Genomic DNA, 24,587 nt, shown 5'->3' with positions numbered 1-24,587 from the left:
ACATTGATGTTCATAACAGCACAATTCAAAATAGCAAGAGTGTGGAACCAACCTAGATGCCCTTCAATAGATGAATGGAAAAAAAATGTGGCATTTATACACAATGGAGTAATACTCTGCATTAAAAAATGTCAAAATCATAGAATTTGCAGGGAAATAGATGGCATTAGAACAGATTATGCTAAGTGAAGCTAGCCAATCCCTAAAAAAACAAATGCCAATAGTTTTCTTTGATATAAGGAGAGTAACTAAGAACAGATTTGGGAGGAAGTGCATGAGAAGAAGATTAAGATTAAACAGGGGTGACAGGTAGAAGAGAAAAGGAAAGAGAAGGGAAATTGCATGGAAATGGAAGGAGACCCTCATGGTTATACAAAATTACATACAAGAGGAAGTGAGGAAAAAGGGGGGAAAAAACCAAGGGGGAGAAATGAATTACAGTAGATGGGGTAGAGAGAGAAGATGGGAGAAGAGGGGATGGGGGATAGTAGAGGATAGGAAAGACAGCAGACTACAACAGACACTAGTATTGCAATACGTAAAACAGTGGATGTGTAACAGATGTGATGCTGAAACCTGTATACGGAGTAAAAATGGGAGTTCATAACCCACTTGAATCAAAGTGTGAAATATGATATGTCAAGAAATAGGTAAATTTTGAACAACCAACAATAAAAATTAAAGGAAAAAAAACACATAGAGAACTATTTCAATGAAAAATGGACTAGACATATAACACCTACGCTTTATCATGCAAAAGGCAAGTCCAACTATACACCATGCCTCCTCTGAACGGCTTGTATTTCTATTCTGTTTGTGTTATTATTCTCTATCATAGTAGGATTAGTAGTCAGAGTCTAGTAGGGTATGGGTTAGTGTCAGGGATTCAGTATTTTGAATGGAAAAAAGGAAAATGAATCCAATGTGTATGCAAATATGGGCTACACAATAAATTACCCACTCTCATCCAGAACAATGGCTTCACATTACCTTCGCCCCAAATAAGATACAATTAGAGGAGAAGAGTTAGAAAATCTGTGAATATATATCTGGAATGGAAAATGCAAAGGAGTTCACAACCTTGGATGTGGTAGAGGAGTTTCCAAATGTAAGGGACAAGGTAAACACTCCACAAACTTGGAGCTCTGCTGGCCTAAAGACTTCTTGAGAAACTGCCTCTGAGGTTGGGAACTCAAAATATATGTTGTTGTCAGGAGCTTTAGCTTTCTTTCTAGTGAGACCATCAGAGCTGGGTCTACATCTATGTGACCTGGAGGACGTGGTTTCTTATTTTCCAATGAACACTAGGCTACAGTACTGAATTATCTCTTTGTAGGTAAACTGTGACCACTGGGGTCTAAGAGTCTCCCCGTGTGGACTGTGAGGGCATTTGGTCATTCTCCACTTTTCGTGGTGTTTCTTGCTGCTGCACTGGGAGTTTGGTATTTTCTTCACGAAATACAAGGAGTTGAACTGGGACACAGTGCTGGAGGGAGTACTGTCATGTGTAGTGGGTCATGGTCAGCAGGAGAATGCACCAACCAGGCTTCTAGCCCACATAGATTGTCCCCTTGTCCATTGCAACCTGATTCTGAACATTGCCCTAAAAATTCTCCATATACCAATATGCATTTACATATAAGAATTTCCTGGCTGCACCACGTTAGACACATGCCATTTGGAAGCAATGGCAGATCCACATGGCCCCACCACGGATGTTTTATCAAAAACCTGCACACCACAGCTTGCGCCTACAATTGAGGAGTATTCAACTTACTGGCATCTCTGTTCTACACCAATTTAATGAAACTCAGTCAATTAGGGCACTTTCTGGTACACTCATGATCAGCAACAGGGCATACAAAGGTTCTCCAGTGCCACCTGGTCATAGGAATTTCAAAAATTTCATGGTCTACAGTGTGAGGTCTATGTGTGTTTTGACTGGCTGCCAAGTCTTTCAGAATAAAATCTTGTGATATCCTGGGTGAGATTCCCAGTGCTCTGTGGAAAGCCACCCTCGGCCTAGGTCTCAGTTTCCAAGGGCGAGTCTCATGTGTGGCCTCCTAAAAACTCAACACAATTCATGCCAATACTTCTCTGAGTTCAGTTCCATAACTCAGTCTCTAAGGGGAATCAGACCAGATTTCAAGTCCTGGTTGACCTACTCATCTCTTCCAACCCCAACACAAATGACCAAAATTAAACCAAAACATTCCCACATGACCCTCATCTTATTGCATATAGACACTCATCTTAACCTCTGCCTGGAAGTTTCCATGAAGGACACAGCCCAAGACAGTGTCCAAAATAGGCTTCCTTGCCCCTTATTTTCCTAATGTCAGGGTGGCCTGGACACCCTTCCTGTGACCCAGGAGTGATCAAATAGGCCTGCCGTAATACTGCTCTGCTTCTCCAATTTGAGGCCTACTGACAGTGGGGTTTAGAATCTTTATGTGAATTGGAGTCATGAGAAAACACAAGCACCTCTGGGCTAGCATGTGCAGGGCTTTGAAGAAATCATTTGACCCAAAGGATCCCTATTCTCACTTGATGGAGGTCAGGAACCTTACAGTGGAAGGCAAGAGACTTTATGCTCAATGACTCCTCTTTTGGGCATTTCGGTTTTGAATTCACACATGGGATCTTTCTTTATATCGATCAGGTGCTAAGAATCTAAGCCAAAGCCTCACACAGGGCCAAGAGGCTGATTCAGACACACCCCTTTCTAAAGCAATTAGGCAAAGAGCCACAGGTGAGGCACATTCATTTCCATTTGAAAAATGTTTTCTTCCAGCTTCACAAAGGTGTGGCCTGAGGCAAAGAAATTCCTGAAATACAGGGAAATAGAACAAAAGGTAAGCAAAAGGCCCAAAGCACGGTTTTTCCACTGAGACTTTACTGGTCACACTGATATCTGAGTTTTCTTAGTTGCTTGCCATTCCCTTCAGCTATCCAGTACATGGCCATGTCACAGAGCTTGAAGGTGGTACTTCGCTTGGACACAAAACCATGAGCCTATTCTGGAGAGTAGCCAGAATTCAAAAATAAAACCAGACCTTAGGAAAATAGCAGGTGTTGCCCATCGATAAGGGAAGCCACAGTGCATTCATATATTCGGCTGGATGAATGCTGGGAAGCTTTCTACCAGACAGGACACATCCATTCATGCATTCTCTTTTCTAATGTTTACAACCACGGACCCAATGGGATACACAGACATAGAAACACTTGCCTTATCAAATCACTTATTAGAAACAGTTCACTCCAAACCAAACAAACCGCCATTCCTACCTATTCTGAGAACATGAGACAAAAGCACAAACACACACCCACACCCACAAAGCACCTTCTTCCCCCAAGTAGGTCTCTGACTATCCGGAGTGTCCTCTGACTATTGGGCCATACTATGTTCCCCTGAAATTGCCTGCCCTGTTTCAGATCTGGTTTCCTTGGCCAACTCTGTAAAGTTGTCAGGAGGCAGCGGTGATCCACTACCTGCTTTCTCAGGAAAGGCCACTCTTCAGAGCTTTCCTGGCTTTTGGCCATCCTCATATCAGTAGGTACCAACAAAGACTGATTCTGTCCTTGGTAAATCCAAAGAAGTGAGACCACTGCTACTGGGACTGGAATGGGATTTGGGTGCCTGGCTTCCTTGATCCCAAGTTCAGAGAGTTCTATCACCAAGGATGTGAGGTGAGGTCTGAGGTCACTTCCTTCAGGAACTGAATGAGCTCACACCCTTGGCAACCACTTTGTCCTAACAGTTGCTTACAAGGGTCCCCTGAAATGAAGGCTGCCCCTACTTTCTGTGACAGTTTCACAAGTTAGAATGGTATATTAACCATAGGCAACCGGGAACAGCTCTCCACACAGCCTGGTTTGGTCCTTCTTCTCTACATTAAGAAGAGAGAGGATGATTCAGACATATCCCTTCATCCTGACCAGGTTGTTTGCAAGAGAAGATGACTTTTGCTCACTCAGTTCCTTCATAGCTGCCTACAACTTCTCCAGGGATCATTTTTGCATGTACCTTTGAGTTTCTTAGCAATAGGAAGTTCCCCTACATTCCTGTATTGTAAGACCTACTCTGTCCCTGCTCTTCTGTAAAGTTAGATTGAGGGAACAGTGTATGGTTAGGGTTAATAACAGGTTCAATTTGCATTAGGAATCATTCTGCTGGATGAATAATGGTATTGAAAACCTGCGATATTTACAAGAATATATAGGTGAAAATTAAGTATGAAAACAGAAATCTAGGTAAGATTTGAAGCCCAGAAGAGCATTGGGACCTTGATTGTGATACTGAGCTTTGATTTATTTTCTGCACAGATGTCTCAGATACATCAATATACAATGGCAAAGGTCCGCGTATTTTGGATGATTGATTGTCAAAGAGAACTTCCAGTCAAAAAGGGATAATCAGTAGGATTAGGAAGATAGTCGGTAGGTTTAGAAAGGAGAGTGAGCATAGGATTTGGACCAAAAGTTCTTTAGCTATAGGGTTTCGGGTATAGAGTGAATGTAAATGTCACCACATGTGAAGAGTCAGTCACAATGATGAACTGGGGAAAATATGTAGGAAAGCAGATATCAATAGAGACATTAGGAAATCTGGCAAAGTGTAGTCCGTAGTGAAAGGTTAATAAAATAGGTACTTATCACTTCCTGTTTTCTGTATGCTTAATAAAACACTGTTGAAATCTTGAGAAATGTTTGCTAGTCTTGTTCCCAGAATGTGCTGTCCTCAGCTGCCAAACTGCAGAAAGTAATTCCTCACCCGGTTGCCCACAAACAGCTCACTCGCCCGGACCCATCAATAAACATCCTGCCCTGCCCTCTCCAAGGAAAGTATATAAGCTCTGCTTAAGCTGTTCTCAGGGCTCTCTGCTCTATTCAAGTGAACTCTGAGCCCCAGCATGCTGGACCCATAATAAACCCTTTGCTTTTGCATGAGACAGTCTCTTGGTGGTTTCTTCCCCGGACGCTCGCCCGACCTTTACATATGGAGGTTCCACTGAGATCCAGCAGCGGCAGATGAGAGACCCCAACGGGCTCCTCTCGGGGTATGTAAGGTGCCTCTTTCTAGTTTCAGGTTTCAGGTTAGGGCTTGGCAAATGGCTGTTGATGAAGAGTGTGAGCTCTCTCCGACGGTGGCTGAGAGACATGTCATAGAGCCACAGGCCACGTCACTGGGGGACTCCCCAGAGGACTCGGGAAATCGAGGAACAATAGTCTCCTCGACTCAGTGATATTTTGTTTCAGATTCGGTATTGCCAGCCCATCGGGTTTTGCCGGCTACTCAGTCCTGGTCTCAGTGTTGGACGTCCATTGCCTGTCTTTATTGTATTGTCTTGTCTGTGTCGTGTGTCGTTGCTTTTACTGATTGTTTATCTTTCATTATGGGATAGAGCACTTCAATGCCTCTTTTGCTGACCCTTGATCATTGCACCAAAGTACGCTTAAGGGCTCAGAATCTTTCTTTTTCAGTTAAACGCTGGACCTGGCAGACTCTCTGTGCCTCAGAATGGCCCACCTTTGGATTCAGATGGCCCCTAGAAGGATCTTTCTACTTCCCACTAATTTAAAAAGTCAGAGATATTGACTTTCAGCCAGCGCCACATAGACATCAGGATCAAGAGACATATATCTTAACTTTGCAGGACCTCTGCAATTCTCCTCCTCCATGTGTGAAGCTTTTCCTTGCCCCTGCCCCCGCTCCTACTCTTTCCGTCATTCTCTCTCAAACCTTCTGCTTCTCCTCCTCCTTCAACCTCTGTTCTCCCTGAGTCACAAGATTTTACTCTACTGGACTCTCGTCCTACTACTTATTCCCTGCCCTCGTCCCCCAACCCCCAACACCCTCTAAGTAATTCCCCTGCTGCTGTCTCAGCCTCTCCGCCATTGGAGGAAGCTAAGCGAGCCCAGCGCACTCCAGATAACTCCCCTGCGGAAAACACAGCCCCTCCTTTCCTGGAGGTTGCTGGCCCGGCTAAAGGAATTTGCCGGCGTTGAATGATTGAAATCCCTGGAACTCACGTGATGCTCCCTCTCCATTTCTAAGGAACAATGATTGATGACAACCATGGGGGAAAAATGCAAGCCTACCGGTATTTACCTTTCTCCTCTTCAGACCTAAATAACTGGAAAAATAACAATCCCCCTTTTACCGAGGACCCCACCTGGGTCTCAGGTGTGGTTGAGTCATTGATGTTTTCACACCAGCCTACTTGGGATGACTGCCAACAACTCCTAGGGACTCTCTTCATGACAGAGGAACAAAAGAGAATCTTCCTGGATTCTAGAAAAAAATATTCTCGGACCAGATGGGTGACCGACAAAACTTCCCAACATATGCAAAGCCGCCTTTCCCTTGCACCGACCCAACTGGGACCCCAAAACCTGTGAAGGTAATGAGCATCCTTCCTCTTATTGCCGGGCTCTAATAGTGGGTGTCTTAGTGGCCGCTAGGCGACCAACTATTTTGGCCAAGGTAAGAGAGATTATTCAAGGGACTGATGAATGTCCCTCCATGTTCCTACAGAGAATTATGGAGGCATATAGCATATTTAATCCTTTTGATCCTCAGGGAGAGAATCAAAAGGCATCTGTCATGGTGGCCTTTATTGGGCAAGCTGTTCTGGATATTAAAAAACAGTTACAATGCTTAGATGGATTACAAGATATGACTTTGAGAGGTTTAGTCAGAGAAGCCAAGAAGGTATACTATAAGAGAGAAACTGAGGAAGACTAGGGAGCAAAGGGAGGATAAAAGAAACAAAAGACAGACTAAGGCATTGACTAAGATCCTGGTCACAACAACAAATAGACCAGAAATTAAGAAACATGGAGACAGGAAGGGACACCGGGGCCCACACAAGAGGCCACCCCTGGCCTCAATTCAATGTGCCTACTCTAAAAAAAAGGACACTGGGCTAAAGAGTGCGCTAGAAAGAGACAGCCAGGAAAGCTGGACATTCTGACTCTGTAGGATTACTAAGAAAGTCGGGGCTCAGATCCTCTCCCCGAGCTCAGGGTAACTTTTGAAGTGGAGGGGACCCCAGTATACTTTGAAGTGGATACAGGGGCAAGATATTCTGCCTTTAAGGCCTCATTGGAACCTCTATCAAATAAAAGGTCTCTAATTCAAGGGGCTAATGGCAGTAAATATCGGGCTTGGAAAACTAAGAGGACCATGGACCAGGGGAAAGGAAAAATCCATCACTCATTCCTAGTAATCCCAGAATGCACGGCCCCATTGATTGGCAGAGATCTGCTCACAAAGCTCTCGGCCAAAATAACTTTTTACCCTGAAGGCCCCCAAGTGGAATTTCTAAATCCTTCAGTAAAAACTCCTATAATCACGGCTCTAACTATGTCAGTAGAAAATGTACATCAAATCACTCACCTTGGTTCAAAGAAACTGCATTCATTTCTGAAGGATCAAGAACAGAGTTTTCCATTAACCAACTCACAGTGAAAGGAAACAACTGAATGGATAACAAAAGCCTGTTGCGTCCATCAATTGGTTAATTCTTACCCTTCCAAGCTTCCTGCAGGAAAGCACCTAGGAGGAACCAGACCAGGACAATTCTGGGAAGTGGACTTTACTGAAATTAAGCCAGCAAGGAATGGACTTAAATATCTCCTAGTCTTTGTAGATACATTTTCAGGATGGATTGAAGCCTCCCCCCCAAAAAAAAAGAAAAGAAAAGAAAAAAAATGAAACAGCGCAAATGGTGGTCAAGAAGATCCTGGAAGATATTTTTCCAAGGTATGGCCTGCCTAAAGTAATAGGGTCTGATAATGGACCGGCGTTCGTGGCCCAGGTAACTCAGAGGTTAGCAAGGACCCTGGGGATTAATTGGAAGTTACATTGTGTTTACAGACCCCCGAGTTCAGGACAGGTAGAAAGAATGAATAGAACCATTAAACAGACCATAACGAAATTAAACTTAGAGACCGGCATAAAAGATTGGACTATGCTCCTGCTTTATGTACTGTTTCATGCAAGAAATACTCAATCTATTTCTTTGTGTAACCTCACACCCTGTGAAATTCTCTATGGTGTCCCTCCACCAGTAAGGGACCTACCCCAACTCTAAGACCTAACGATTCCTTCCACACCCCCTTGCTTAACAGACTTAAAGCTCTTGAAAGAACTCAGCGATACCTGTGAAAACAGATGGCCACTGCCTACCAACCTGGGGATGAGGAGACTCTACAGCGATATCAAGTAGAGACTTCGTCTATGTAAGACGACATCTGGTGTCATCCCTGGAACTCCGCTGAAAAGGACAATACCAGGTGCTACTTATAACACCTACAGGGTAAAGGTAGTCAAAATCACTTCCTGGGTCCCTACCTCTCATCTCAAGCCTGTGCCCTGTCCAGACTCTGGCTGGAAACTGGAAAAGACTGGAAACCCTTTCAAATTGTGGATTAGCTGTGTGGATAAGGCTATAGACTCTCCCCTTGACCACCAGTAGTCCTAACCCTCATAAGCCTGTTCAGCAGCGATGGCTGATCACAAATCCTACTGGAACGGAAGTATGGTCTATCTTGCATACAGCCCGTTTAGGGACCTGGTGGCCATCTCTCCAGCCAGACATTTGTCAGCTGCGTATAGGTCTTCCCGATTGGGATATCCCTAATGAAGAGGATCCCACTAAAATTCCATTAAATTCCTTCCAAACCATAGATAATGGAAACAAATATTATTGATGTAGGGACACGCGAGCCAGATGCTGGTTGGCTAGCCTAGATTACTATGTTTGCCCAGTGTACTATCAAAGCCACAAACAGTCAAGGCTGTGTGCGGGGAACGCCAACATCTTCTGTAAGTCATGGGGATGTGAGCATACAGGGACTGCCACATGGAACCCAAACTACTCATGAAATTCTCTACACAGCATTGGCCATATTACCAATTAGACAAACAAAACCGATGGCCCCCAGAGGGGTCTCTAGATCCTCAAATTCTGTGTGACCTTTTTTACTTCTGCAAGTGCTCAAAAGGGTGAAAGGAGATTCCTCTATGTGGAGGCCTTTTCTCTCCTTTGCTCACATCGTGAACTATGCTTCTCCAATACATGCTCACCCTCAGCCTTCTGCTCTAGACTCTCTGTTGTCACTCCCACCTCATCAACTTGATTTCTCCCCTCCAATTACTATATTAAAAACCCAAACCTCCACCGTTTCTCAGACCATTGCACCCTTGCTGAGGTAGCAGGTACTGAGGTAACCCTCCACTCACTCACTCCTCTCTTCTCCTGTCAGTGCCCACACTGGGTCCCACCAGGTCCTCTTACCAGCTAACCCAAAGCTCAAACCAGCTGAGAAGAGCCCTCAGACCCCTATCCAAGATGTAATGAAAATGGCCTTTAAAGTTGCTTTGCCATCACTGAAAACAGGTTACTAAGAATTTAAAGTCCCTTACAGGCTTTTTGGGATACTCACTCCCATCTCCCGCTCTGTTCTACCCGTTCTACTACTCATGTTTTTGTTGCTAGGAAGATCTCAAAACCCTTTTCCATTATTTTTTTACATCTCTCCTTCCTCATTCTCAGATCCAAAGAGCTGCTCTCAGCCCTGCATTCCCCGTCTTCCCCCTCTGTACCAGGCCCACAGGAAAGTCTTAACTGACCTTATCCAGAAGTTTTCACCATGGCTAACTTTAGGACTTTCAGCAAAAGAGTCCCTATAAAAGAGTTCAGTGTAGATAAACTTCCTCTTTTTGTGTTGCTTTGGTCTACCTGGCAACTGGCTGAAAAAAATCAGCACTCCTGAGCTAGACACACCCTTACTAGTTTTTCACAACATATGTGATCAAGGCTTCTGTCCTTTAGCTGGGGCTTCATAGAGATGGCTACATTGCTTAGATGAATAAGTTACAAACTGGGCTCCATGGAAACAGCTGGCAGGGGGAAAAAAAGGGAAAAAAAAGCTCTCCCCCACCCAGGTGTCCTTGAAAATTTAACTTGCCCAGAACTGAGGAAAAATCAGAAACAAAAACTGCTCTTTGTGAACTTCTGCAGACTGTGAACTTCAGAGCCCCTTCCCTTACATGTTGGGTACAAAATTCTGAAACTACCTAAACTTGGGTTTCAGGGGATTAATTGATTACAACAGGAGCAATGCCCTCTGAATCTGGTTGCAACCAAATATGACTGTTTCCTTGTCTTTGGTGCTATCTTAGGTGCCTTGCCTTGTCCGTCCCTACAACAATATAATTCTATATACTTAAACGTTGTTTATGTTTTTATGAAATGGTCAACAGAAGTGATTAATTGTGTAATGGTGCAGATGTTTCCCAGAGTGCTCTATTATGATGCAGGTTCATTGGAAGATCAAATAGAGGGGCATACAACCCGGTTCAGTTGGGAACATATATCTCTCACCTTAGCCATTCTATTATGAATAGGAGTTGCTGCCTGGGTTCGCACAGGAACCACTGCCCTGGTCCATGGGACACAACAAATGACCCAATTAGAAGAAGCAATAGATCAAAACTTAAAGATATTAGAAAATTCCATCACAACTTTGCAGGAATCTTTTACCTCTCTCATTGAAGTTGTTTTACAGAAAAGTCGAGGTTTGGACCTCCATTTCATGAGAGAAGGGAGCCTTTGTGCTGCATTGAGGAAAGAATGTTTTTTTTTTTTTTTTTTTTTTTTTTATGTCGACCATACTGGAGTTGTAACAAACCCTATGAGTAAATTAAAAAGATGCCTTGAAGAGCATCAAAGAGAGATAGAGACCCAAAATTGGTGGTTTGAGTCTTGGTTTACACAGTCCCCCTGGTTAACTATGTTTTAATCAACCCTGGCCGGTCCAATAATAATCCTCATTTTATTGCTTACTATAAAACCCTGTTTCTCAACCATGTAATTTCTTTTCTCCAAGCTCAAATTGGACAAGTTAAACTTATGTTAATACCCCACTAGCATACATAAAATGTGACACCCCCCAACAATCACTTTTATGATTAAAAGTAGCCAGAAGAAGAAGTGGGGAATGAAATGTTAATAAAATATGTACTGTGACTTCCTGTTTTTCTGTATGCTTAACAAAACACTGTTGAAATGTTGAGAAATGTTTCCTAATCTTGTTCCCAGAATGTGCTGTCCCCAACTGCCAAACTGCAGAATGTACTCCCTCACGCGTTTACACACAAACCGCTAACTCGCCCTGACCCATCAATAAACTTCCCTCCCTGCCCTCTCCAAGAAAATTATATAAGTTCTGCTTAAGATGTTCTCAGGGCTCTCTGCTCTATTCAAGTGAGCTCTAAGCCCCAGCATTCTGGACCCCAAATAAACCCTTTCTGTTGCATGAGATAGTCTCTTGGTGGTCTCATCCTCTGACACTCGCCCTACATTTACTTGGATGATTGAATGTAGATGAGAACATCCATTCAAAAGTGATAGTCTGTAAAATTAGGAAGATAGTCGGTAGGTTTAGGAAGAAGAGTGAGTATAAAATTTGGAACAAAAGTTCTTTAGCAATAGGGTTTCGGTTACAGAATGAATGTAAATGTCAACACAAGTGAAGAGTCAGTCACAATGATGAATTGGAGAAAATATGTTGGAATGCAGATATCAATACAGACATTACAAAATCAGGAAAAGTATAAAGTCAGTGATAGGATTAGACATTTTCAACAGGGTTCAGTTTGAATATATAATCTTAGGAAGAAACGAATATGTAGTCATCAATAGGATTGATATTTGAGAGCAATAGGCAATTTGGACATTGATGTTTTTAGTAATCCATGTTCACTTTCCATTTAGGCTTTGGTACAAATATAAGTTTGACCTTTGAATTTTGTGTCCAGAATATTACTGTGATAACATGTATATATAGATCGGGTGACATAAGTATTTCTTCCACCATTTTTGGGAGCAATATTTTGAAAACTTATAAATTAGTATTTGGGGTACAAACAGGTGTACCCGGTGTCTATGAATATAGAGATAATGCATGAATAGACCAACTGTGAATAAGTAATATAACTGGTTCCACTTTAAATGGTGGATTGAATTGATATCTGAAAATATAAAAAATCGTATATTGATATACAATCATTCATTCCAACAAGTTATACATCAATGTTAATATTAGGGTTATGGTTTATCATGAAGGGTGTGTGAGTTTTGCTTCAATGTGATTATAAAAATCGAAAATAATGTGTTTGTAAAAAAGAATCTTGAGAAGACCAGTCAAGAAATATGGAAGAATACATGTGTTCTAAAGTAGGAAGTGATTGAAAGTGAAAAAATGACTATAATTTTGTGATCTTTTTGATGAAATATATATCCTATGATGTGCATAAACTGAAGAAATAGTAATGTACCAGTGTTGAATTAAAATGAACATCAAAATACACATCATGTTCCATATGAATCTTCTTGCATTGAGGTTAAACTGGGTCAGTTACTCTAGATATATTAGGACATTCACTGAAGTTTGTTTTCAGTACTAAAAACAAAAAAGTATTTCAGGTGGATGAATATTTCTGAGAATAATATTTAGAAAAGATGATCATAAATCCACATACATGAATATGAATGAATTAAGGGAGTGTATATTAAGATACAAATATTTCATATTTTGAAAAATCTGGAGAATTTGTGTATGTGTGTGTATATATATATATATATATATATATATATATATATACACACACACACACACACACACACACACACATATATACATACAAACACACATATATATACATACACACACACACATTAAAAACTAGCAATATATATGCTATTCGAAATTCATCATGAAATATATATCATTCACAGATCTAAAAATATTCATTTTACTGAACATGGATTTATATATAATGTTGTAAAACTAGGAAGCTCACCCATTGGTTATATTTTCAGTTCCAACAGCGTTTAGGAGGAGTGATCTTCTCTCACAATTTGTATCTGCCAAGTCGTTCACCTCACAAGAATGTAGGTGTGGTACCAGGTAGGATTCTATATGTGTTTATTGCTGTTGCATTGGGAGTTTAGTAATTGCTTCATGGAATCCAAGGAGTTCAACTGGGACACAGTGCTGGAGCGAGTTCTCTCAGGCGTGGTGCATTAGGGTATGCAGGAGAATGCACCAACCAGGCTTCTATCCAACATAACTTGCCCCCTTAAACATAGCAACCTGATTGTAAACATTGCCCTGAAATGTCACCATATAACAAGATGCCTTTGCATAGGAGGGTCTGCTGACTGCACCATGTCAGTCACAAGCCATTTGGAAGCCAATGGCAGATCCACATGGCCCCACCACAGATGTTTTTCACACACCTGCCAACCACTACTCTAGGACAACTACTCAGCAGGCTCCAACTTATTTTCATGAAACCCAATCAATCAAGGCACTGTCTGGTACACTCATGATCAGCAACAGAATATCCAATGGTTCTCCAGTGCCACCTGGTGATGGGAAATTGAAAATTTTCATGGTATTTATCTAGCCATTTTTCACGGATGAAGTTGGATGCACTGTGGGTTTCAATTCATTCAGGAACCATTAAATGTTGAGGAAACTCATTTCAATGTAAGTTCTGGAGAATTCTCACAGGCAAGGCTTCCCAAAGAGTGGCCAAAAGGTCACATGAAGCCAGGGCCATTGAGGTCTAAAATGTGATGTCATTGTCTGTTTTGACTCTCAACAATGGCTTCCAAGTCTTTCAGAATAAAATCATGTGATATCCTGGTTGAGATCAGAGTGCCCTGTGGAAAGCTACCCTGGGCCTTCATCTCAGTTTCCAAGGATGACTCTCATGCGTGGCTTCCTCAAATCCCAACACAATTCATAGCAATACTTCTCTGAGGTGAGTTCCAGAACTCAGTCTCTAAGGGGAATCACACCAGAGTTCAAGCCCAGGTGGACCCAGTCATCTCTTCCAACTGCCACACAAATGACCACAATAAAACCGAAATTCTCCCACATGGTCCTCATCTTCTTCCATATTGACACTCATCATAACCTCTGGCTGGAGGTGTCCATGAGGGACGCAGCCCAAGACAGTGTCCAAAATAAGCTCCGTTGCTCCTCATTTGCCTAAATTCAGGGTGGCCTGGACACCCTTCCTTTGTACCAGGAGTGATCAAAAAGGCCTGCCTGTCATACTGCTCCACTTTTCCCATTTGAGGCCTATTGAGTGTCACTTAAAGATACTTTATGTGAATTGGAGTGATGAGAAAACCTAAGCACCTACGGGATAGCCTCAGAAGGGCTTTGACGAACTCATCTGACCCAAATGATCCCTATTCTCACTTGATGGAATTCAGGAACCTTACAGAGGAAGGCAGAAGACTTCATCCACAATTACAGCTCTTTTTGCCATTTTTGATTTGGATGCACACATGGGATCTTTCTTTAGATCCATCAGGTGCTGAGAATCTAAGTCAAAGAATCACACTGGGCCAAGAAGCTGATTCAGACACAACTCTTTCCAAATCAATTAAGTAAAGAGCCAAAGGTGAAGCCTATTTATTTCCATTTGAAAACTATTTTCTTCAGGATTCACAAAGGGGTGGTGTGAGACAAAGACTTCCTGACTCTCAGGGCAACAGAACAATAGGTAAGCAAATGGCCCAAAGCAGGGTTTCTCCACTGAGACTTTCCTGGTCAACTGATATCTGAGTTTTCTCAGATGCTCGTCATTTCCTTCAGCTATCCAGAACATTGCCTTGTCACAGAGCTTGGGTGTGGTACATAACATAGACACAAAACCATGAGCCTATTCTGGAGAGTGTCCAGAATTCTGGAGGAAAACAGCAACTTAAGAAGGTAGCAGGTATTGCCCATTAATAAGGCAATCCACAGTCCATTCATAAAATGGGCAGGATGAATGCTGGGAAGCTTTCTACTAGACAGGACATATCCATTGATGCATTCTCTTTTCTAATGTCTACAACCACGGACACAGTGTGATACACAGACCCAGAAACACTTGCCTTGTTAAACGACTTACTAAAAACAGTTCACTCCAAACCAAACAAACTGACTTTTCTTCCTATTCTCAGAACATGAGACAAAACCACAAACCCACACCCACACCGACAATGACACCTTCTTCCCCCAAATCGGTATGAGACTATCCGGAGTATCCTCTGACTGGTGGGCCATACTATGTTCCCCCGAAATGTCCTGTCCTGTCTCAGATCTGGTCTCCTTGGCCAACTCTGTGAAGTTGTCAGGAGCCAGGAGTGAGCCACTACCTGCTTTTCCAGGAAAAACCCCTCTTCCAAGCTTTCCAGGCATTTGGCTTCCTCACCTTAGTAGGTACCAAGAAAGACTGATTCTGTCCTTGGTAAATCCAAAGAAGTGAGATACTGGGACTGGGACTGGGACTGGATCTGGGTGCCTGGCGTCCTGGATTCCATGTTCAGAGAGTTCCATCAATAAGGAAGTGCTTTGAGGTCATTTCCTTCAGGAACTGAATGAGATCACTGCCTCGGCAACAACTTTGTCCTAAGAGTTTCTTCCAACGGTCCCATGAGATGGAGGCTGCTCCTACTTCCTGTGACACTTTCACAAGTTAGAATGGTATATCAACCATAGGGAACCAGGAACAGCTCTCCACACAGTCTTTGTTTGTCCATCTTCTCTACATTAAGATGAGAGAGGCTGATTCAGAAACATCCCTTCATCCTGACCAGGTTGTTTGCAATGGAAGATAACTTTTGCTCTCTCAGGTCCTTTATACCTGCCTACATCTTCTCCAGTGATCATTTCTGCATGGAGCTTTGAGGTTCTCAGCAGATGGAAGATCCACTACATTCCTGTATTGTAAGATCAACACTGTCCCTGCTCTTCTGTAAACATGTTATTAACACAAACAGTGTATGGTTAGTGTTAATAACATGTTCCATTTGGGTTAGGAATTATTCTGCTGCATGAATAATGGTATTGGAAACTTGTGATTATTTTAAGAATATAGAGATGAAATATATGTATGAAAAAAGAAATCTAAGTAAGATTTGAAGCCCAGAAGGGCATTGGGCCCTTAATTGTGATACTTAGCGTTGAATTACATTCTGCACCGATGTCTCAGATAAATCAATATACAATAGCATAAGACCTTGTACCTTGAATGATTGAATGTAGAAGAGAACATCCAGTCAAAAAGGGATACTCGGTAGGATTAAGAAGATAGTTAGTATGTTTAGGAAGAAGAGTGAGTATAGGATTTGGAACAAAAGTTCTTTAGCAATAGGTTATTTATTAGGGTGTGAATGTAAATGTCAGCACATGTGAAGAGTCAGTCACAATGATGAACTGGGGAATATATGTAGGAAAGCAGATAGCAATAGAGACATAATGAAATCAGGCAAAGTATAAAGTGAGGGATAGGATTAGACATTTTCAATTGGGTTGAGTTTGAATATATAATTTTAAGAAGAAACACATATGTAGTCACCAATAGGATTGACATTTGAGAGCATTAGGGAACCTGGACATGGATGTTTTTAGTAATCCATGTTTTCTTTCCATTTGGGCTTTTATACAATCGTAAGTGTGACCTTTGCATTTTGTGTCCAGAATATTTCTGTGATTAAATGTATATAAAGATCAGGTGACATGAGTCCACATCTACCATTTCAGGGAGCAATATTTTGAAGACGTATAAATTAGTATTGGGGGTACAAAGAGGTGTACACTGTGTCTATGAATATAGAGATAATGCATGAATAGACCATAGTGTGAATAAATAATATAACTGGTTCCACTTTAAATATTGGATAGAATTGATATCTGAAAAGATATAAGAAATCTTATATTGACATACAATCATTCATTCAAACCAGTTATACATCTAATGGTAATATCAGAGTGATAATTAATATGAATGGTATGTGAGTTTTGCTTCAAAAGTGATTATGAAAATCAAAATTAATGTGTTTGGTATAAAATCTCATGAAAAGACCAGTCAAGAAACTTAGAGGAATACATGTGTTCTGAAGCAGGAAGTGATTGAAAGTGAAACAAATGCCTATAAATTTTTGAACTTGTGGATGAAATGATATATCCTATGATGTCCATAAACTGAAACAGTAATAATGTACCAATATTGAATAAAAATAAACTTCAAAATACACATCATGTCCCGTAGGATTCTACTTGCATTGATGTTAAACTGATTCAGTTACTGTAGAAATATTAGGATTTGTAAGCTCCATTCACTGAAGTTAGTTTTCAGTACTAGGAAATAAATATGTATTTCAGGCGGATGAATATTTCTTAGAATTATCTTGTGAAAAGTTGATTATAAACCACATATAGAAACATGAGTGAATTTAGGGAGTGTATAATAAGACATATATATTTCATATTTTGAAAAATCTGGACAGTATATATATATATATATATATATATATATATATATATATATATATATATATAGATAGATAGACAGACACACACAGACATTATAATGTAGCAATATAAATTCTAATCGAAATTCACCGTGTAATACATATCATCCACATATCCAAAAATATTCATTTTACTGAACATCAATTTATATATAATGTTGTTCATCTAGGAAATTCACCAATAGGTTTAATTTTCAGTTCCATCATTATTTAGGGGGAGTGATATCTTATCACAATATGTATCTTTCAAAATCAGCGAGCTTACAAAAATGTACTTGTGATACCAGGTAGGATTCTAAATATGCATAAAAAATACATGTGATGAATAGGCTACAGAGAATGGGAGACAGAAATTTACATATGTGTTAACTTTAAAAACTCAAGGAGAACTATTACAATGAAAAGTTTACTAGATTTATAACACATACCCTTGATAAAGCAGAAGGGAAGTCCAAGTATACACCATGCCTCCTATGAACGGCCTGTATTTCTATTCTGTTAGGTTTCTTGTTCTCCATCATATTAGGATTAGTAGTCAGAGTCTAGTAGGTTATGGGTTAATGTCAGGGATTCAGTATTTCAAATGGAAAATATGAAAATGAATCTAATGTGTATGCAAATATGTGCTACACAAAAATCATCCCACTCTCATCCAGAACAATGCCTTGACATAACCTTCGCCCCAATTAAGACACAATTAGTGGAGAAGAGTTAGAAAATCTGTGAATACGTATGTGGAAATGAAAATGCTCAGGAGTTCACAGCCTTGGAGGCGGTAGAGAAATTTCCAAAAGTATGGGATAGGGTAAATACTCCACAAATATGGAGTTCTGCTGGCCTAATGACTCTTTGAGAAACTGCCTTTGAAGTTGGGACCTTGTAATATATGTTGTTGTCAGGAACTTCAGCTTCCTTTGTAGTGAGACAATCAAAGCTGGATCTGCATATATGTGACCTGAAGGACATGGTTTCTTATTTTCTAGTGAACATGAGGCAGCAGCTCTGAATTCCCTCATTGTAGGTAAACTGTGGCCACTGGGAGCTAAGTGTCTCCTCGTGTGGACTGAGAAGCCATTTGGTCATCCTCCACTTTTCCTGGTGATTCTTACTGCTGCACTGGGAGTTTGGTATTGGCATCAGTAAATTCCATGAGTTCAACGGGGACACAGTGCTGGAGGGAGTACTCTCACGTGTGGTGGGTCAGGGTGTGCAGGAGAATGCCCCAACCAGGCTTCTATTCAACAAAGCTTGCCTCCTTGTCTGCAGCAACCCAATTCTGAACATTGCCCTAAAACCTCTCAATGTAACAAGATGCCTTAACATATAAGGGTCTGCTGGCTGCACCATGTCAGTCACAAAGCATTTGGAAGCCAATGGCAGATCCATGTGGCCCCATCACAGATGTTTTATCATACACCTGCAAACCACTGCTCTAGGCCCACTACTAAGCAGGTTCCAACGTACTGGCACCTTTGTTCTACACCATTTTCATGAAACCCAGTAAATCAAGGCACTGTCTGGTACACTCATGATCAGCAACAGAACATCCAAAGATTCTCCAGTGCCACCTGCTCTTGGGAATTTCAAATATTCCATGGTATTTATCTAGCCATTTTTCAAGGATGAAGTTGGTGTCACTGTGGGTTTCAATTCATTCAGGAACCATTAAATGGTGAGGAAGCTCATTTCAATGAAAGCTCAGGAGAACTCTCACAGGCAAGTCTTCCCAAAGAGTGGCCAAAAGGTCAAATGAAGCCTGGCCCATTGAGGTCTACAATGTGAGTTCCAAGTGTGATTTGACTCTCAAGTATGGCTGCCAAGTTTTTCAGAATGAAATCATGTGATATCCTAGCTGAGATTCCCAGTGCTCTGTGGAAAGCCATCCTGGGCCTAAATCTCAGTCTCCAAGGGCAATTCTCATGCGTGGCCTTCTAATATCCCAACAGAATTCATGGTAATACTTCTCTGAGTTCAGTTCCAAAACTCAGTCTCTAAGGGGAATCACACCATAGTTCAAGCCCAGGTTGACCCAGGAATCTCTTCCTACTGCCACACAACTGACCACAATTAATACCAAAACACTCCCACATGACCCTCATATTCTTTTATATAGACACTCATCATAACCCCTGGGTTGAGGTTTCCATGAGGGGTGCATACCAAGACAGTGCCCAAAATAATCTCCCTTGCCTCTAATTTGCCTAAAGTCAGGGTGGCCTGGAAACCCTTCCTGTTAACCAGGAATGATCAAATAGGCCTGCCATTAATACTGATCTACTTCTCCAAATAATCACACTGGGAAAATATGCTGATTAAGACACATCTCTTTACAAAGCAATAAAACAAAGAGCCACAGGTGATGCCTATTCATTTCCATTTGAAAACTCTTTTCTTCAGGATTCACAAAGGGGTGGCCTAAGGCAAAGACCTTCTAGATATTCACAGCACCAGAACCATAGGTAAGCAAAATTCCCAAAGCAGGGTTTCTCCACATAGACTTTACTGTTCACACTGATATCTGAGTTTCCTGAGATGCTTCCATTCCCTTCAGCTCTCCAGTACATGGCCATGTCACAGAGCTTGGAGGTGGTACATATCTTGGACAGAAAACCATGAGCCTATTCTGGAGAGTGGCCAGAATTCAGGAATAAAACAGGAAATTAGGAAGTTAGTCATTGCTACCCATCCATAAGGAAAGCTGCAGTCCAATCATGAATCGGGCAGTATGAATTTTGGGAAGCATTATACTAGACAGGACACATTCATTGATGCATTATGTTTTCTAATGTCTACAACTACAAACACAGTGGGATTCATAGACATAGAAACACTTGCCTTGTCAAACGACTTACTAGAAACAGTCCACTTCAAATCAAACAAACTGCCTTTCCTACCAATTCTCAGAACATGAGACAAAACAACAAACTCACACCCACAACAACATAGGACTTTCTTCCCCCAAGTAGGTCTTTGACTCTCCGGAATTTCCTCTGACTGTTGTACCATACTATGTTCCCCCAAAATGCCCTGTACTGTCTCAGAGCTGGAATTTTTGGCCAACTCTTTGAAGTTGTCAGGAGCCAGCTTTGAGCCACTACCTTCTTTCTCAGGGAAGGCCACTCTCCAAAGCTCTCCTGGCATTTGGCCATTCTCAAATCAGTAGGTACCAAGAAAGACTGATTCTGTCCTTGGTAAAACCAAACAAGTGAGCCCAGTGGGACTGGGTCTGGGACTGGTTCTGTGTGCCTGGCTTCCGGGATTCCAAGTTCAGAGTGTTTCAAGACCAAGGAAGTGAGATAGGTCACTTCCGTTCGGAACTGAATGAGGTCACTGGTTTGGCAACCACTTTGTCCTAACAGTTCCTTCAAAGGGTCCCATGAGATGGAGGCTGCCCCTACTTTCTGTGACACTTTCACAACTTAGAATGGTATATCAACCAGAGGCACCCAGGAACAGCTCTCACACAGAACTGGTTTGGTCCATCTTCTCTACATTAAGAAGAGAGAGGCTGATTCACACACATCCCTTCATCCTAACCAGGTTGTTTGCCTTACAAGATGACTTTTGCCCTCTCAGGTCCTTTATAGCTGCCTTCATCTTCCCCAGGGATAATTTCTGCATGGACCTTTGAGGTTCTCAGCGGGTGGAAGATCCCCTATATTCCTCTATATTAAGACCAACTCTGTCCCTGTTCTTCTATAAAGTTAGATTGAGGGAACAATGTATGATTAGGGTTAATAACATGTTCAATTTGAGTTAGGAATCATTCTGCTGGATGAATAATGGTATTGGGAACCTGGGATATTTATAAGAATATAGATGTGAAATATAAGTATGAAAACAGAAATCTAGGTAAGATTTTAAGCCCAGAAGGGCATTGGGTCCTTGATTGGAATACTTAGCATTGAATTTCGTTCGCACAGATGTCTCAGATAAATCAATATACAATGGCATATCACCTTGTACCCTGGATGATTGAATGTAGAAGAGTTCATCCAGTCAAAAAGGGATAGTTGTTAGGATTAGGAAGATAGTCGGTCTGTTTCGGAAGAAGAGTGAGTATAGGATTTGGACCAAAAGTTCAATAGCCCTAGGTTTTCGGTTAGAGAGTGAATGTAAATTTCAGCACATGTGGAGAGTCAGTCACAATGATGAACTGGGAAAATTATGTAGGAAATCAGATATCAATACACACATTATGAAACCAGGCAAAGTATAAAGTGAATGATAGGATTAGACATTATCAATAAGGTTGAGTTTCAATATATAATCTTAGGAAGAAACAAATATGTAGTCACCAATATGATTGACATTGGAGAGCATTAGGCAACCTGGACATGGATGTTTTTAGTAATCCAGGATCATTTTCCATCTAGGATTTGCTACAATCAGAAGTGTGACCTTTGCATTTTGTGATCAGAATATTACTGTGATAAAATGTATATGTAGATCAGGTGACATGAGTATTTCTTCTAACATTTCTTGGAGCAATATTTTGAAGAGATATAACTTAGTATTGGGGGTACACAGAGTTGTACCCTGTGTCTATGAATGTAGAAGAAATGCATGAATTGACAATACTGTGAATAAATAATATACTGTTTCCACTTTAAATCATGGATTGAATTGATATCTGAAAATACGTAAGAAATCTTATATTGATATACAATCATTCATTCCAACGAGTTATACATCTAATGGTAATATTAGGGTTATGTTTTATCATGAAGGGTGTGTGAGTTTAGCTTCAAAATTTATTATGGAAATGGAAAATAATGTGTTTGGAAAGAAATCTCATAAAAAGATGAGTCAAGAAATATAGAGGAATTCATATGTTCTGAAGCAGGATTTGATGGTAAGTATAAAAAAAGCCTATAAATTTCCTAACTTGTGGATGAAATATATACCCTATGATGTGCAAAAACTGAAAAAATAGTAATGCACCAGTGTTGAATGAAAATGAACGTCAAAATACACATCATATCCCATAGGAATCTACTTGCATTGATGCTAAACTGGGTCAGTTACTGTAGAAATATTATGATTTGTATGCACTATTCACTGAAGTTAGTTTTCAGTAGTAGGAAACAAATACGTATTTCAAGTGGATGAATTTTTATGAGAATAATCTTGTGAAATGTTGACTATAAATTTACATATATGAACACGAATGAATTTAGGGAGTGTATAATAAGAAACATATATTTCATATTTTGAAAAATCTTGAGAGTGTATATATATACATAGATATGTGTGTGTGTGCATTTATGTATATATATATATATATATATATATATATATATATATATATATATACACACACACACACACACACAGACACTAAAATGTATCAATATGCATGCCAATCGAAATTCACTATGAAACATATATCATCCACAGATCCAAAATAATCATTTTACTGAACATGGATTTATGTATAATATTGTTCAACTAGGAAGTTCACCCATAGGTTGAATTTTAAGTTCCAACAGCGTTTAGGAGGAGTGATCTCTTCCCATGATTTGTATCTCCCAAGACAGCCAAACTCACAAGGATGTACGTGTGATACCAGTTATGTTTCTATATTTGCATATAAAAATACATGTGCTGAACAGGCTACAGAGAAAGGGAGACAGGAATTCACATATTTGTTAACTTTAAAAACACATGGAGATCTATTTCAATTAAAAATTGACTAGATTTATAACACCTACACTTTATCATGCAAAAGGAAAGTCCAACTATACACCATGCCTTCTCTGAACTGCTTTCATTTCCATTCTGTTTGGTTATTTTTGTCCATCATTTTAGGATTAGTAGTCAGAGTCTATTAGGGTATGGGTTAGTGTCAGGAATTCAGTAATTCGAATGGAAAATAGGAAAATGAATCCAATGTGTATGCAAATATGTGCTACACAAAAATATTCCCACTCTCATCCAGAACATTGCCTTTACATTACCTTTGCCCCAAATAAGACACGATTAGAGAAGAAGAGTTAGGAAATCTGTGAATACATATCTGAAATGGAAAATATTCAGGAGTTCACAATATTGGATGTGGTAGAGGAGTTTCCAAAAGTAAGGGACAGGGTAAACACTTCACAAACATGGAGCTCATTGGGCCTAAAGACTCTTGAGAAACTGCCTCTGAGGTTGGGCACTTGAAATATATGTTGTTGTCAGGAATTTTAGCATCCTTTCTAGTGAGACCAACAAAGCTGGGTCTGATCTCTGTGACCTGGAGGATATGTTTTTTTTTTTATTTTCCAATGAACATGAGGAAGCAGTGCTGAATTCTCTCTTTGTAGGTAAACTGTGGCCACTGGGGTCTAAGTGTCTCCCCATGTGGACTGTGAAGCCATTTGATCATCTTCCACTTTTCGAGGTGTTTCTTGCTTCTGCATGGTGAATTTGGTATTTGCTTCAGGAAATACAAGGAGTTCAAGAGGTACCAGTTATGGAGGGAGTTCTGTCACGTGTGGTGGGTCAAGGTCTGCAGGAAAATGCACCAACCAGGCTTCTACCCCACATAGCTTGCCCGCTTGTCCATAGCAATCTGATTCTGAACATTGCCCTGAAACCTCTCCATATAACAAGATGCTTTTATATATAAGGGTCTGCTGACATCACCATGTCAGTCTCAAGCCATTTGGAATCCAAGGGCAGATCCACATGGTACCACCACAGATGTTTTATCACATACCTGCACACCACTGCTCTAGGCCCACTACTCAGCAGTCTCCAACTTACAGGGATCTCTTTTCTACACTGTTTTCATGAAACCAAGTAAATCCAAGCACAGTCTGGTACACTCATGATCAGCAACAAGTCATCCAAAGTTTCTCCATTGCCACCTGGTCATGGAAATTTCAAAAAATCCATGGTATGTACATAGCTATTTTTCAAAGATGAAGTTGGAGGCACTGTGGGTTTCAATTTATTTAGGAAACATTAAATGGTGAGGAAGCTCATTTCAAAGAAATCTCTGGAGAACTCTCACAGGCAAGGCTTCCCAAAGAGTGGCCAATATTTCACATGAATCCAGGCCCATTGAGGTCTAAAATGTGAGGTCCATGTGTGTTTTGACTCTCAATTATGGCTGCCAAGACTTTCAGAATAAAATCACGTGAAATCCTGGCTGAGATTCCCAGTGCTCTGTGGATGCCACCTTGGCCTAGATCTCAGATTTCA

This window comes from Callospermophilus lateralis, unplaced genomic scaffold (genome assembly GCF_048772815.1).
Source record: "Callospermophilus lateralis isolate mCalLat2 unplaced genomic scaffold, mCalLat2.hap1 Scaffold_72, whole genome shotgun sequence".
NCBI lineage: Eukaryota > Metazoa > Chordata > Mammalia > Rodentia > Sciuridae > Callospermophilus > Callospermophilus lateralis.
The sequence above is the reverse complement of the archived record's forward strand: the minus strand, read 5'-3'. Positions refer to the sequence as shown.